We start from the raw sequence: 14,380 nt of genomic DNA, 5'->3' as shown, positions 1-14,380 counted from the left end.
CATTTGGATTAATTGCAAGTCCTGAGGTGACCCCAACAATAGCTTCAAATCCTTTACTGCCACTGGCTTAAGAGTTCTTTTAAAAAAAAAAAAACAAAAACCATAGCTAAAAGTCACTGATTTATGTTGAGGCATCTTGCCAATTCCCTCGCTTCCCCACAAAAGGGCAAAACTAAATAAATTAGTTCTAAAACTGTAAGGGGGGGGGGGGGGGGGGGAAGTTAAAGGCACATTCCAACAGCATGTGCTTTTAAAGCAGGTTTGGTACACCAACTCATACATACATATTTTACTCCCCTCCACCCCACATTTCAAGCTATTTTAACTCGTTATCTTGATCTTAGGTGTTTTTACAGTGAAATAGTAAATACGGCAATGGATTCCAGGGAGTGATACAGAGGACAAGAGATTCTGAATAGATTTCATTTTATGTTTATGATTTTTCAAAACCCAAAACATTCCCTGTATTTATGCTTGGATATACAAGTTTTTTTTTTCCAAGTCACTCCATATGTCCTCTCTTATATTAGTCTGCAAAACTGCTAATTTCAGAATAATATTTTGGAACACAAAGCTCCTTTAAGTATCAGGGGGTAGCCATGTTAGTCTGTATCTGCAACAACGAGAAGTCCTGAGGTACCTCATTTTTGAGGCTCTCTGAACAAAGATGCCATTTCACATCAACTGCAAGATTTCAGTACTGAACTCTCCACTCTTAATTTACTCAACTCTCCAATGGGGCCTTGCTACTGCAATCAATGTGCCAAAGCTCAGTTCTGGTCTTGGACGTTAATGAATGGCTGAAGACAGAACACTACACTCACCAAAAACAAGCAGTCCTGTAGCACTTTAAACACTAATAAAATAATTTATTAGGTGATGAGCTTTCGTGGGGAGACTCACTTCTTCAGATCTGGGAATAGTGCTGTACTGAAAATGGAATGGCATGATGGCTTTATAACAGAGATTTAAAAAAAAGATTGAAATAAAAAAATGACAATCAGATACATAGGATAGAAAGAGGGGGGTGGGAGCGGGCAGACATTACTAAGTGTCCTGCCTGTGATCATTACTAATATCAAAAAGACTGCTTGTTTGTTTTGTTAGAATACAGACTAAAACGGCTACCTCAAAGTTACTCTTCTAACCAAGATGGATATTCTTGTAATACTGTATTCTGAGACAGGAAAAAGGCCCATCTTAGTTCTAACACACGAGAGACACCTTAGTTAAGCATGCAATGTTAATTAAGTAGCTATGACCACATTCCCCACCCCTTTACATTAGGCATACTAGAATAAGATCTTTAAGCAAGACACCAGTGTTCTTCCCATACCATCAAATTCCACTCTGAGCAGTGCACAATATGGCTGCTTTCTGCCTATCTTTCATACACTTAATACAAATCGTGAGAGCATTAATATTTCTTCCAGGTGAAGTCACTGGAAGCAAGACCTGTTGCTCAACATCAACTGCACCATCAATTACACACAATATATTTGCTTTGCAATATGGAATCATACCACAGATAGTTATATGAGAGCCTGCCCTCCATCTCAGAGGGTTTTCCACTATCATGACACACAAGCAAAATGGTGCAGCAGCAGACACAAATGGAAGGTTATCGATGTGTGACCTGCTCTGTCTACTCAGCAGCGTAACATGTACATTTCAGAACTTCAGACAAAAGAGACCGCTCTGAAAAAAAAATAAAATCTGACTTTCCAAGGTAAAAAAACTAAGGACACAACCTGAAAGGCAAGTGCCACAGAGAGCTGAAGATTTTTGTGGCTCTACTTTCAAAGAGCAAATTACACTAGCCACAGAAAAGTGTTAAATATTGTTTATACTGACAGTAATCTCATGCTTTTGTATACTAAGTATCTTTTTTTGAAACCCATTTTTTGCTTTGTAAGGTTTATACAAAACTCACTTTACAAATCACTGGAATGATCTCCCGTACATTGTACACTATGAAAAGCCTCACTTAGGAAGGGGAAATCATCATCATTTAAGTGGTTAAGATGCAATCAAACAAACTCCAAAATGTTATCTGTATATTACGAGTTTTCATATCAAGCAATGAAGCTGCTTTACTTTCCCCAATTTTGCACTCTGGGGCTGACATGCACCTGATGCTGTAATTATGCTTATTGTCATTTCCTGTGGTCACCAAATAAAGAAAGCATATGCTGAAAGGAATGGCACCCTCTCTGATCTGCCATATGAACTATGCAAGCATAAGACGCTCCTCTCAAAAGGAACAGATTGTGACGGCATTGGAAATGAAAGTTAATTACAACTGGCATTCCTGGTGGGCGCCTTGCTAAAATAGACAATTTGTAAGATGTGCAGTGAGGGTTCTCCCACAGAATGGAAGTCAGCTTCCAACATATTTTAATACTGGTGAGGATGACTTTGGAGCTCAGCATCTGAAAATCTTTTTTGTAAGACTTTGATGTTGATGAATTGTGCAAAGATGGGTTTGGAGTTTTCTCCTGTGAAGTCAGAACTAACAGAAATAACTGAGCACAAAAGGGGTGGGAGAACCAAAACACTGCAGCCCCTTCTTCCAGCTTACTCGTGCCACTTCCCAAAACCTCCCAGTTATGTATCAGAATTTAATGACAGGCTTATATCGGAAGATACTGGTGGATAGGTTTGCCATCTAGATAAAAGGCAGAAGAGCGAAAAGCCTTTACGAGGACTCTTACTTATTCTGATGATGGATACAGCTACAGCTGTTCTACCACCACAGAGAACAAGGCTTACTGGTTTCCCAGTGTATGGCCAGAACTAAAACTCTAACAAGAAAACTATCCAGAATGCCAGCATATTACAATTGCCCTACTGAGAAATATAAAAAGCTGCATCATTTAAACATGTGAAGTCTTTGAATGAGTTTTACTGTGCCCAAGTTACACACATGTGCAGCTGCTCCCCACAAAGCCCTTCAGGAAAAGGAGACCAGGAACAAAGTTTTGAAAAATAAATAAATCAACAATGGCAGCTGGTCAAAATCCCTGCCTGTCTTAACTCTCCTACCATCCTGCCACAGATCTGTGGCAATGAACACTGCTGCTTTATTTTCTGGAAGGAAAGAACCGGAAATGGAGATTCATATCTTTAATGCATAGTTAGGAGATACTGCAACCTCTTCCTCTCCTCCACCCCTAATAATGCCAGAATCTCTGTGATAGGAAGCAGGAAAGAAGATGATTCAGCAATATTAAGTGTTACGTTGAACTATTAAATAGCCTATCTAAGCTATTTCCATGCCACCATGGAAATTCACCTGCTTCTTAGCATAGATAACATTTGGAAGGTAAGTTCTGGGTCTGGGCTCTCTCTAAAATGTCAGCAATCGGATGTTTGTAGTCAATCCAAAATCCCCCAAAGTGTCAATGTACAGAGCATCCAAAATTTTGGCTAAATCAATACAGAATAGTTATTTCCTCCTGAGAATTCAGAGCTCCAACTCTTTACTGTAAATTCAGGAACAAGGAATTCTATGGATCTGATCAGACTTTAAGTGCTCGTTTTTATATCTGGAAAAATCTAAGATTTCAAATCGAAAAATGTTGCAACCTTTTTTAATTGGATTTTAAGGACAGCTACTGTAGCAGTTGGATACTTTCCTCTGTAGGAAAGCTGCAGATTTCCCCCCTTAATATTTTGGTGGAAATTAAAAAGATCAATCTTGACAAGTGTAAGGTAATATTCATTGGAAGGAATAAATTTAAACTGTACACATTGCTGGCACTAAAATCAATAAAACTTGGGAGACTTCAGCATTACTAAGGATAGCTCAATGAAAATAGTAGTTAAGAGCTGTATAAGAAAGACTAAAAATATCACACCCTTACATAAATTGATCGCCTCTCCTCTTCTGGAGTCTTGCATTCAAATGGCCACAGAGTAACAAGGTACTGCAAAAACAAAGGCTTCAGAGATGAACAATAAAGAGATCAGAAGCCTGTAGTCACTTCGGTGTGAAGAGAAAGGCGAGTTGGGATCATTTAGTTCAGAGAGAAACATAAGGGTTTAGAAGGAAGTTTCATTACACATGTGCCTCCATAACTGTTTACTATGGGATTCCTAGCACATTCCTGATGTACTGTATCTAATGATTGCCACCATTACAGAGCAAAAACTACACCATCTGCTGGTCTGATCTGCTATTGTAATTCTATGCTCATGAAGACAAGGGACTGATCGTGTTGCCTAAATATTGGCAAAACATGAACTATTACTTTACCCAAACATCTAAGTCCTTCCTTGGGTCTTTCCACTTTCAGGAACAACTGTTAACATCAAACTGATAAATATTTCATGTGAACAGATGTCCACTGGAGTACATGCCCCAAATGCTTTCAGATTTCGTTTGGGAAGATACAAAACAAGTTTTCAATGACAATGTGCTGTTTCATAAGATTATCATATTTGTGATGAGCTTAAAACCCCACACAGAACAGTGAAGTGCTCTTCTCCCTAAAGAGGTTAACAGACAAATCATTTTTAAACTTCCTGAATGCAAGAAAAAACAAAGCACATCAATACTGCCCTGACTGCAAAACTGCCATCCTGCAGAATGTCAGGACAGCACTGAATATAAAAACACTATCAACAGAGAGAAAGCCCTGCTAGATCAACAATATTTCTTCACACAACAGTCAACCTGTGGAACTCATTGCCAGGAGATGTTGTGGAGGCCAAAAATATAACTGGGTAAGAAATATGTTAGTTAATATAGTTCCATCAACAGCTATTAGCCAAGTTAGTCAGGACTGCGACACCAAGCCCTGGGTGTCCCCTAAGCACCCAACTGCTAGAAGCTAGGAATGGCGGGAGGGGACTGATCACTCAAGTTGCTCTGTTCATTCTCACAGAAGCTTCCCACGCCAGCCACTGTTGGAAGACTGGCTACCGGGCTAGGTGGACCATTGGTCTAACCTTTTATGGCCATTCCTATGCAGTGTCTTTCTGGTCAAATGGCTTATGCTGTGAAGTGTGAGACTATATATATCCTAATGGCAGATGCTCTGGTTACGCACGTAGTTTTCCCAGATCTTTCTCACTGTACAACACACGTGATTTTGCAGGAGTGTGTTTAAAAGTGCAACCATTAAATTTGTTTGCTTCTCAGAATATTCTCTTGTTCTGAATCAAGGTAAAAAGCTGTGCCTGTTCAGCTCTCTGTACCATTTGCTGTTTTATATATTTCCTTTTCTCATCTCTAGAAGAGATTAATAATTTACATTTAAAATTAATCTAACTTTCACTCTCTCCACACACACACCGAAGCCTTTCCACTGCTAATATTGTTGCCCATCTTTGGGCCTCTATTTCTACTCATTGCTTCTCAGAGGGAATGATCACATGAATACGTCTTCAGGTGAGCTGCGGTTGTTGGAATTTTTAGCACTACTAACAGAAGTCCTTCTGGTATTTTAAAGCATCTGACAAAACAAAACAGGAGGGTGTACCGAGTGTTCTAAGACCTTATAAAGAAGAGATGGGTGAATTTAAGAGAGTTTTTCTCCAAAGTAATTAAATAAATGTTTAAAACTTTTTATTGAAATTAGAATAAAAGGAACATTCTCTCAAGCATCACCATGTCAACCATTTCAGGCCTTCAGATAGCTACAGAATATTTCCAGATAGACATACTGTTTAAAAACCCAGCAGAATAAAAAAAAAAGAAAAAACACACCACACCAAAACTTAATCAACTGAACAGTTAAAACTTCCCCCACCAAAAGATACAAACATAGGCACAAAAGTCCTCCCTGCATTCTCCCCCTGCATCCCTTCCTCCTACCCTAATCCTGTTACTAATCTCGGGGGAAGAGATCCTAGGACTGGTATCACAGAATCTCTCCCCAAAAAAAAACACAGGAGAAAGTCAGAGACTGTATGTGTACATATTTTGTAATGATTATGACGCCCTGATCAGGGAAGGTATTTTTGGCTTGTTAAGTTGTGTCCTCAGGCCACTGCTAAATTCAAACCCTGCAGAAAGAAATCTCTAGCTTGTTCTAGTTTATTTCTAAAAGTGACTCATACACAGCAGCCATCAGTGGAAAAGGCTCAAGTCAGATTCAGGCATTAGCTTTCCTCCCAGCCTGCTGTTACAACATTTGCCTTCTATACTCTTGAGATGATACACTGAGCACCTTTCAGGAAATGCAATATGTAAAAAGTATTCCAAGGGTAAAAACCCCCACCATAACTACCTATACACAGCAAAGACACAAACTGGTATGGCAACAATTGCATTCAAGCGTGCTGACAAGATTATAATCCATGGCTACACACCATGTATTTTTCTCTAACTGGTGTTTATTTCTACAGCCGTCAGCAGCACCCAAAAGTCTGCAAGGAAGATGGGCAAAAGCTATGCTGAGAACTGATAGTAGGGGAAGAACAGAAGCAGCTCTCTCTTTGATATTATGACCACGCCAAGGACTCCAGAATCAGTTCCATCATAGAGTTTATCCTCAGCCCACCCCAGGCAGAGAGTTACTCCAGCCCCCATGGGAGCCCACCATAGCCAGGGTGCACTCCAACCCAGCTACAGGAGCCCCAGTCTGCAGCAGGCAAACTGGACTGGAGCGGCCTCCTTAGATAACCCCCACCATTTAACCAGTTAACTGATTAAACTCAATATTTAATCAGTTAAGTATTTACATGGAATTGGTGTGGACATTTCTTCCATCAGCATAGCATTCTTATGCCAAACTAGTTACTCCCTCTCAGGACAGGGAATTTTACAACAGGGTGGATTTTACTACTGCAATGGAAAACCCCTTTCTGCAGCAGCAGCAACAAATGTCTATGTTACAGGGGCATAGCTACAGCTCTGTTGCTGTAGTGCTTGTAAGAGTAAACACAGGCTGGATCAACAATTTCACATTCTGAGAACAGACACTTTATATTCTGAATTACTTTAATACACCTAAGGTTGTTTCCTGAATTGCTCTTTTAAACTGTTATATCTTGCATGGATTTCTATGGTATTATTGTATAAAAAGTCTATGGCTACCAAATAGTGGGACAGGACAACACGGGATAGATAATTGCCCTGTTCTGCTCATTTCTTATGAAGTTCTGCCAGTGGCCAATGACAGATAAACAGGATACTGGGTTAGATGGACCACTGGTTACTGCAAGACTTCCCCCACATTCTAACGCACTGAGGACTGTTTCAAAAGTTACACCTTCCTTTCTATTCCAGAAATTACTGCCCATGCTCTTCACAGCAGGCTTCTGCTATTCATAGACTTTAAAGATTAAGGACCAAGTTTCCTAGAACACAAGAAAAGTCAAGAAAGCACCCAACACATACTGACTTAACCTAGAACCAAAAACTCCAAGATGTGCGTGTGTGTTTATAGGGTATCAGACAGGCAGCAATACCAAGAGTAAGTCAGTACCTGCGCTGAACGTGTCGTACAACTGAAGGCTGGGAATATGGCTTTCTTGTAATTTACACATACATGCTTGACACTGCACAAATGGGTTTAGGGAATTACACGCAAATAGGAACTTAAGAGCAGCAGTGCTGGGATCAAACCCAACGGTCCATCTAGCCCAATATTACATCTTCTGCCAATGGCCAATGCCAGACACTTCGAAGAGCATGAAAACAGGGCAATCAAATGATCCATCCCTTTGTTGTTCAATCACAGCACCTGGCAAGTAGGGGCTTATGGACACCCCTGGCATGGTGTCCCTATCTTGGCTTGGGAGGTTAATGGTTAACACCAGTAAACCGATGAACTTCATCCTAAACAGATCAGACATATTGGTTACAATTAACTGGTGTGGGCTGGAGCAGCCCACGACCTGCCATGGGCCAGTGCAGTCTCAGTTCATGGCAGCACTCCAGCCTGGCGAGAGCTGCCCCAGCTCCCGTTTACCCAGTTAAACATCAGGATTAATAGCCATCGATAGACCTAGCCTCCATATATGTTCTTGCAAAAGAGTACATCAAAAGTTTCAATGGACCTAAGTTATATTCCCCAGACTTCTTCCAGACAGAGTGACAACAGACAAGGGTCTCAGAGGTCACAATTCAAAAGGAGTTCTGCTGTAGTCACCAAAACCACAGTTTATTAAGTATAACTCATTTAGAGGTCTGAGGCACATGCTGGTCCAACAGGCTCAGTCACATCCCTCTCACATTCCCCAGGAGGCTGTTACACAGTGATAGCATCATGAATGTTTTATTAAAAGACATAGAATTACAAATTGATTCTCCCACCTCTAATGAAAGCAAGTTCCAAATTTCCCTCTCACTAACCAGTACCAAAATGAGGAAGAGACACCTTTACTGCGTAACTAAGGCCCTGCAAAAAACAAGTTACTTTTTAAAAATCTAGGAGCATAAACAGCAAAGTACTGGGTTTCACTCGGTTTGCATGGAACTAATTTTACAACTTAGTTTAGTCCATTCAAAGGCCAGCATTGATTTTACAAACTTAAGAAAAGTCATCCGTTCCTGAAATTGACGATAATTATTTTTAAGTGAAGACTTTGTTATAGACATTTTCCTTTTAAAGACTGTAGTTTATAAACATTCATATTTTCTGTGGTCTTCATGAATTTGCAGAGGGCCTTAACTATTTGTCTTCCTTTTTTTTGGGGGGGGGGGGAGGGGGGAAGGAAAGACTTGCAGGTGACCGTATATTCTTGATTTTTCCCCCCCAATAGTGTTGAGCCTATGCAGATTCATCTTAGTTTTTGTTACCTTGTTTTCTAAGAACTTTTACAAGTAGTATTTAAGCTCTGCACAGCAGTCTTTAACCAATGAATATTATGCAATAGAAATCAAACAATTAAAATCTCCACACTTAAGTGCCTCTGGGTACTAGAAATCTTATGGGAGGATATTTCTACAGTCTGAAATGGTCCTGTGAGCCACCCCTGCAGATATAACATGCCAGAAGACAGCAAACAGAAGATGTCTACTAAAGTTAACCCATAACGTGTGACCACTGAACAGAACAATGGGTTCAAATTAAATCAGAGTTAAACACATCACTAAAGAGAATAGTTCAGCAAGATGCAGCATCTCTAAAACATGGATTTTACAACAGCAGTAAAAACTGATTATCAGAATTTTCTAAACATGTAAGAGTTAGGGTTCAACCTCAACTTGTTTTTCATGAGGAAGGGAAACAGGACTTCAGTTTTTACTCAGTGATCTCATCCAATACCCTTCACACAACTTTACATGTCATTTCACTAACTTTTCGAATAAGTTAGTCCCTTTCATACAGAAGCATGTGAAAGAATCATTTAACTTAAGCTGTTATAGCACATCATGATGATTTTGATAAAAATCCCACTGGCGACTACAAAATCTAATTACTATGGCCCAGTTCTAAGAGCAGCAGCAACAACCACTGGTTTGGTCATCAAATGCACACCACAATGTATATGTTAAATCAACCATAAGATTTTACAAGAACATGCACCCACGTACTGAAGAGAATGATTCCTTAAAGGGTCTGAATTACAGTTAACTCAGTTTATTAAACTGTGATAACCCAAACTCCAAAATATTCTAACATCAGTGCACAGCATAATCACCAAAGTTGAACTTCTCTGTCTTTGCATTTCAAAGCCTTAGTGTAAACTAAGAAAGCAAAAGCAAAGTTGAACAAGAGAGCTTAACAGAGCTGCTACGGCTGATCGTATTACTGAGTCTAAGGGTACATAAAGAATGACTTTTTTTTTTTTAATTAAGTAGGTAGACCAGTGCAATTGCTTCTTTCATTAGCTTTAATATCTCAAATTCCAGATTGACACTACTTAAATAACAAGTGCAATAAAAGCAAAACAATTTGGCAAATTAAAGATAAACAGGTGTTAACAGCACGAGTCATTTTCTTACATAATTTTAAAAAATAGTAGGGTCAAATTGTTATGAGCTCAAAAAGAAGCTGAATTTAATGCCCAGGTCTCTATATTCCAGACTTACTTCAATGGCCTTTTAAAAAGATAAGAGTTTTGCCAGTAGTTGTTCACTGAAGAAGCTAATTTTTATATTAAACATTCAAACTTAAGTTAATTTAAACCTACAAAGAGAATGTACAAACCTTTTAAACGTTACTAGTAATTTCAGCATGGAGTTTCACTTCAACACTACATGTATACGAATGCATTTAAACTTTGTCCAACTCACTATTATCTGCCATAAGAGGTCCAGAGCACTCCCCTTTTAATGGCCATTAAAACAACAAATCACTGGAATTAAGGGAGCAGCTCAAAAATCTGTGTCCCTGAAAGATATTTTTAGTCAAAGAACAAGAGAAAGGGAGGAGTCAGACTCAAGTTTAAAAAAAAAAAAAAAAAAAAAAATCAAATGATTAACTAAACTGAATGGTAGTTTGGGATGGGACAAGATAATTCTAAATCTGAAAGAGGTACAGAAAGTTATTCATATTGTAACAATTAAACATGATCATTTTCCATTCTACGTGTGAAATCTTTTAACTGATGTGACTCAATAAAATATGCAAAACTGATGCTACTTTAGCTTTGGCTGCCTCTCCTAAGCAAGCTATGCTACTCCCATTCTTCAACAGCCCCTCAGAGGACTGCCAAATCAGACAGGCAAGATGAAGCCAAACACTCCAAACAAGCACAGGGAGGCAAGTGTTGCAAAAAAAAAAAAAAAAAAAAAAAAAAAAAAAATTAATGGTGATAGCGGAAAGAACTCAATGCAAAACTCTTACCCTGTGACAGCCACAAATTTAATCTGGTTCAGAACAAGGCTCAACTGTTAGGAAAATCTTGGGAGGGGGTTCAAGAGATTCAGTTTTGTCATGTAAAAAGCCATATTCACCTCAAAAGGAACCAGGTTTGACAGGTTAACCCCCCTCCCCATTCATGTGTGTAAAGAACACCCCCCCCCGGTTTTTCCTCTTCATTTTTGTCTGATGAAGTAGGTTTTACCCAACAGAGCACAGGACTTAATACATTTATTAATCTCTAGGGTGCAAGAAGACTGATTGGTATTTAAGTAGCTTCAGTACACTGACAACACGGTACTCAGCAGCCAGACAAGCAAGCAACTATAAATGAGACAATCTGACTGCTATGGTTCAGCAATCAGAGCACCTTTCAGAGGAGGAAAAAAATTCACAGTATTGCTTTTAAAAAAAGTTAGTTCACACACTGTTTTTAACTTCTTTTGCCATTTTTACTAGTTAACTGTTTTAAACCTGCACTTTTCCCTCTCACAATTGCCATCTGCTTAATCCTTCAGAAAAGTCATATGGAATTTTTGACTTCACAATAATTTTGGTGGATTGATCTCAAGTGCAGCATCATGAGTTTACTGCAGGAACAAGCAGGAAAGATGCAACAGAAAGGTGTGTAACTTACGGCTAATACAAAGGGGTAAGAGAAAAAGTAGAGAAAGCTACTGAACAAGAAAACTACTTTTGGATAAAAAGCAGTCAAAGTAGCACTTTAACGACGAACAAAATAATTTATTAGGTGGTGAGCTTTCGTGGGACAGACCCACTTCTTCGGACCATAGCCATACCAGAACAGACTCAATATTTAATTTAATAGGTGTTAAATATTGAGTCTGTTCTGGTATGGCTATGGTCCGAAGAAGTGGGTCTGTCCCACGAAAGCTCACCTAATAAATTATTTTGTTTATCTTTAAAGTGCTACTTGACTGCTTTTTTGTTTTGGTAGTATATAGACTAACATGGCTCCTTCTCTCTTATTACTTTTGGATAATTTTTCCAAGAGCTTATCCCAGATCAAAAGCCCCCTTGGAATCAAGTTGTAAGCTAGAATTCAAGTAAAGACTTTACCAGGTTACATCTAGAACTCAGGATTTTCATATCAATCACATTAGTGACAAATATGCGTACTTCATACCAAACTCAGTTTTAAAAGCCAAAAACTAGTAAAGTTTCCTTTGGAAAAGGTAGTCTATGCAAAATTTAAATCTGAAGAACAGTTCACATACCTGAAAAAAGCAGATGTAGCCTCACAGATAATTTAGTGGAATGGCACTACAAAATTTTCAATAACTATTACCCCATCCAAATTATTTGCAGACCTGATAAAATCTGATGTAAGTAAGTATAGAAAATACAGAATGTATTTATTTTTTCTCCCAAATTCTAAGCTTTCTTGAACAAGATTACATGAGTGGCCAAATTTATAATAGATTTATGATTAATCTGTTTATCTACATTAAATCACTCTAGTGCTGACAACCCACCTGTAACTATAAAGGACTCAGTAAAACTGCCCTTTTTGGCAGGCAAATTTACTGTAATTAGACCTGGAAATATTCAAAGCTATCCTCTTTGTTCAGCAAGGAAATACTGTAGAAGTCAAGATATGTTTAAAAATAACAGAAAGGACTTTAAGATATGATCTCTTCTGGAGTACCCCAATGAACACTCAGACACCATAAACCAAACTAAAACTGGAGCCACAATACCTGCATGAGTTATATTTCAAAACTTACTGGACATATGTCTGAAGGGCATACCACAGATTATAGAATGAATTTCGTTGAATGAGGATAAAACCACCAGATTTACAGCCTATGGATGCAGATATAAAGGAAAACAATAAAATATGCTGTGTGATTTAGTTAAAACAGACAGACTGCAGTTATTGAAATATACATTTACCTAATCAAGGTGCAATAAAGTAGCAAGCAAGTTACAAAAGTATTGTATCTGTGGGAGGCAGTGTGACCTATTTGAAAGGGCACTGGACTGAGATTAGGGAGACAGGTTCAAGTCTTGGCTCCTGCCACTTCCTTGGTGGACAAGTCACCTCCCCTCCTTATCCTTAACATACGGTACAGACCTCCCTTTGTGAAGTGCTTCAGGATGCACTGCCGAAGAATGCTAAATAAAAACTAGGTATTGTCAAATATTGTTTTCCTTGTCACAAAAGCAAGGTTCAGAATAGTGAAAGCAGTACCGTGGGAAATGCCTGGAAGATGCCTCAGTTAGCAGAAGTCACATGTTGGCTACAGATTGGCAAGCGTTATTGAAATATTACAGATGAGTAAGGAAATGCAGGGCTGCATTCTTGCCCAAAGGAATGGAATTTCACTTAAAGCAACATGTAGGAGGTCAAGACAAAACCCAAGTGTCCTTTTGAAGCAACACATCTCATTTGCCCTTATTTGCAGAGTGGTAGTCTAGTCTTTGGCAATAAGAGGAAAGCTGCTCATCCTTTACTTCTGCTGAAGAAAAAGCCTGTTCAATCAAATTTAAGATCAGAGTGATTTGAACACTACGGCCACACAAATTTGTGACCTGACAAACCCTGGAGAGCAATCTTACTGAAGTGAGTAGGAGTACTTAGGTAAGAAAGGGCTTGCACGATAGAGCCCTGTATTCACAGCACAAAACCAGTAGGTAATCATTCAGGGTGTAATTTAGTTCCATCAATTGTAGGGAAAAGGTCACCTCACTGAAGTCTCTAAATTGAATAAAATTACCATGGTTTCCCAACACAGATTAAAAAACCAGAAACGTGGCAAATTACATCATAAAGTATCTGCATAAGCTAATTTTTCCATGACTTTATAGCAGACCTGGACTGTTATGATCAGCCTAGGGGGTTCAGCCTCAACTGACTCATTTAGAATGAGAAACCAGATTTTAAAATAGGTGAGAAACACCATGTGAACCCCATTCCTCCTCCCCACCTCTTCCTCCACAGTTTCTAGCAGCTATCCTGCTTCAATAAATGAGACTCCAAACTATACAGAAGTGTAACATTTAGGCGCTTCAACTTTACTAGGTTCTGTTTATATCAATAGCATCCTAAGGTACAATAACTACTTTGTGCTGAATTTCTGAGCTGTCCTTTATAAAGCAACCCTAGCCTACACCGACAACTCTCTGAAGGAGAGCTTCTACGTAAGCACCCACGTTTGTCTTTGTCCAAGAGAAATTCGCCCAATACAAGATTACCTAATTCACCTCATCTAATTACTAAACAGACCGAACCAAAAGCCTAATGTTCTCCAGCAGGTTTTAAGTAGTCTATAAAATAAAATCACCAGGCAAACTTTTCTTCCAGTTAGAAATAATGATTTCATGGATTATAAAAACAGAGCTTCCTGTCTTGCACAGATGAGTCTACAGAACGGTAACAGGACACTCCCTACAGAATTCTGACCACAGGGTTAATTTCCCCAGTATCCATAATCACTGTAATAAGCACCCTAAGACCTGCAATTAGCATAAAAAAGTAGAATCATTCAACTAAAGTCAGGAGAAGACAACTGTAGTATAGGAGTGAGCAAAGATCGGAGACATGAAAGACAATAAGGAATGTGGTTAAAAAGCTCTCCCCAAGGAAGTATACAGAT

The 14,380-nt window shown here is 38.9% G+C and overlaps 1 protein-coding gene across 1 annotated transcript in view; it reads right to left on the bottom strand.

The window, feature by feature from the left end:
- PHF12 (PHD finger protein 12) overlaps positions 1-14,380 on the bottom strand; it is a 42,987-nt gene that overhangs the window by 27,011 nt on the left and 1,596 nt on the right. The window lies entirely within an intron of this gene.

This window comes from Carettochelys insculpta, chromosome 19, assembly GCF_033958435.1.
Source record: "Carettochelys insculpta isolate YL-2023 chromosome 19, ASM3395843v1, whole genome shotgun sequence".
NCBI classification, from domain to species: domain Eukaryota; kingdom Metazoa; phylum Chordata; order Testudines; family Carettochelyidae; genus Carettochelys; species Carettochelys insculpta.
This window is presented reverse-complemented; position numbering and strand designations above follow the sequence as displayed.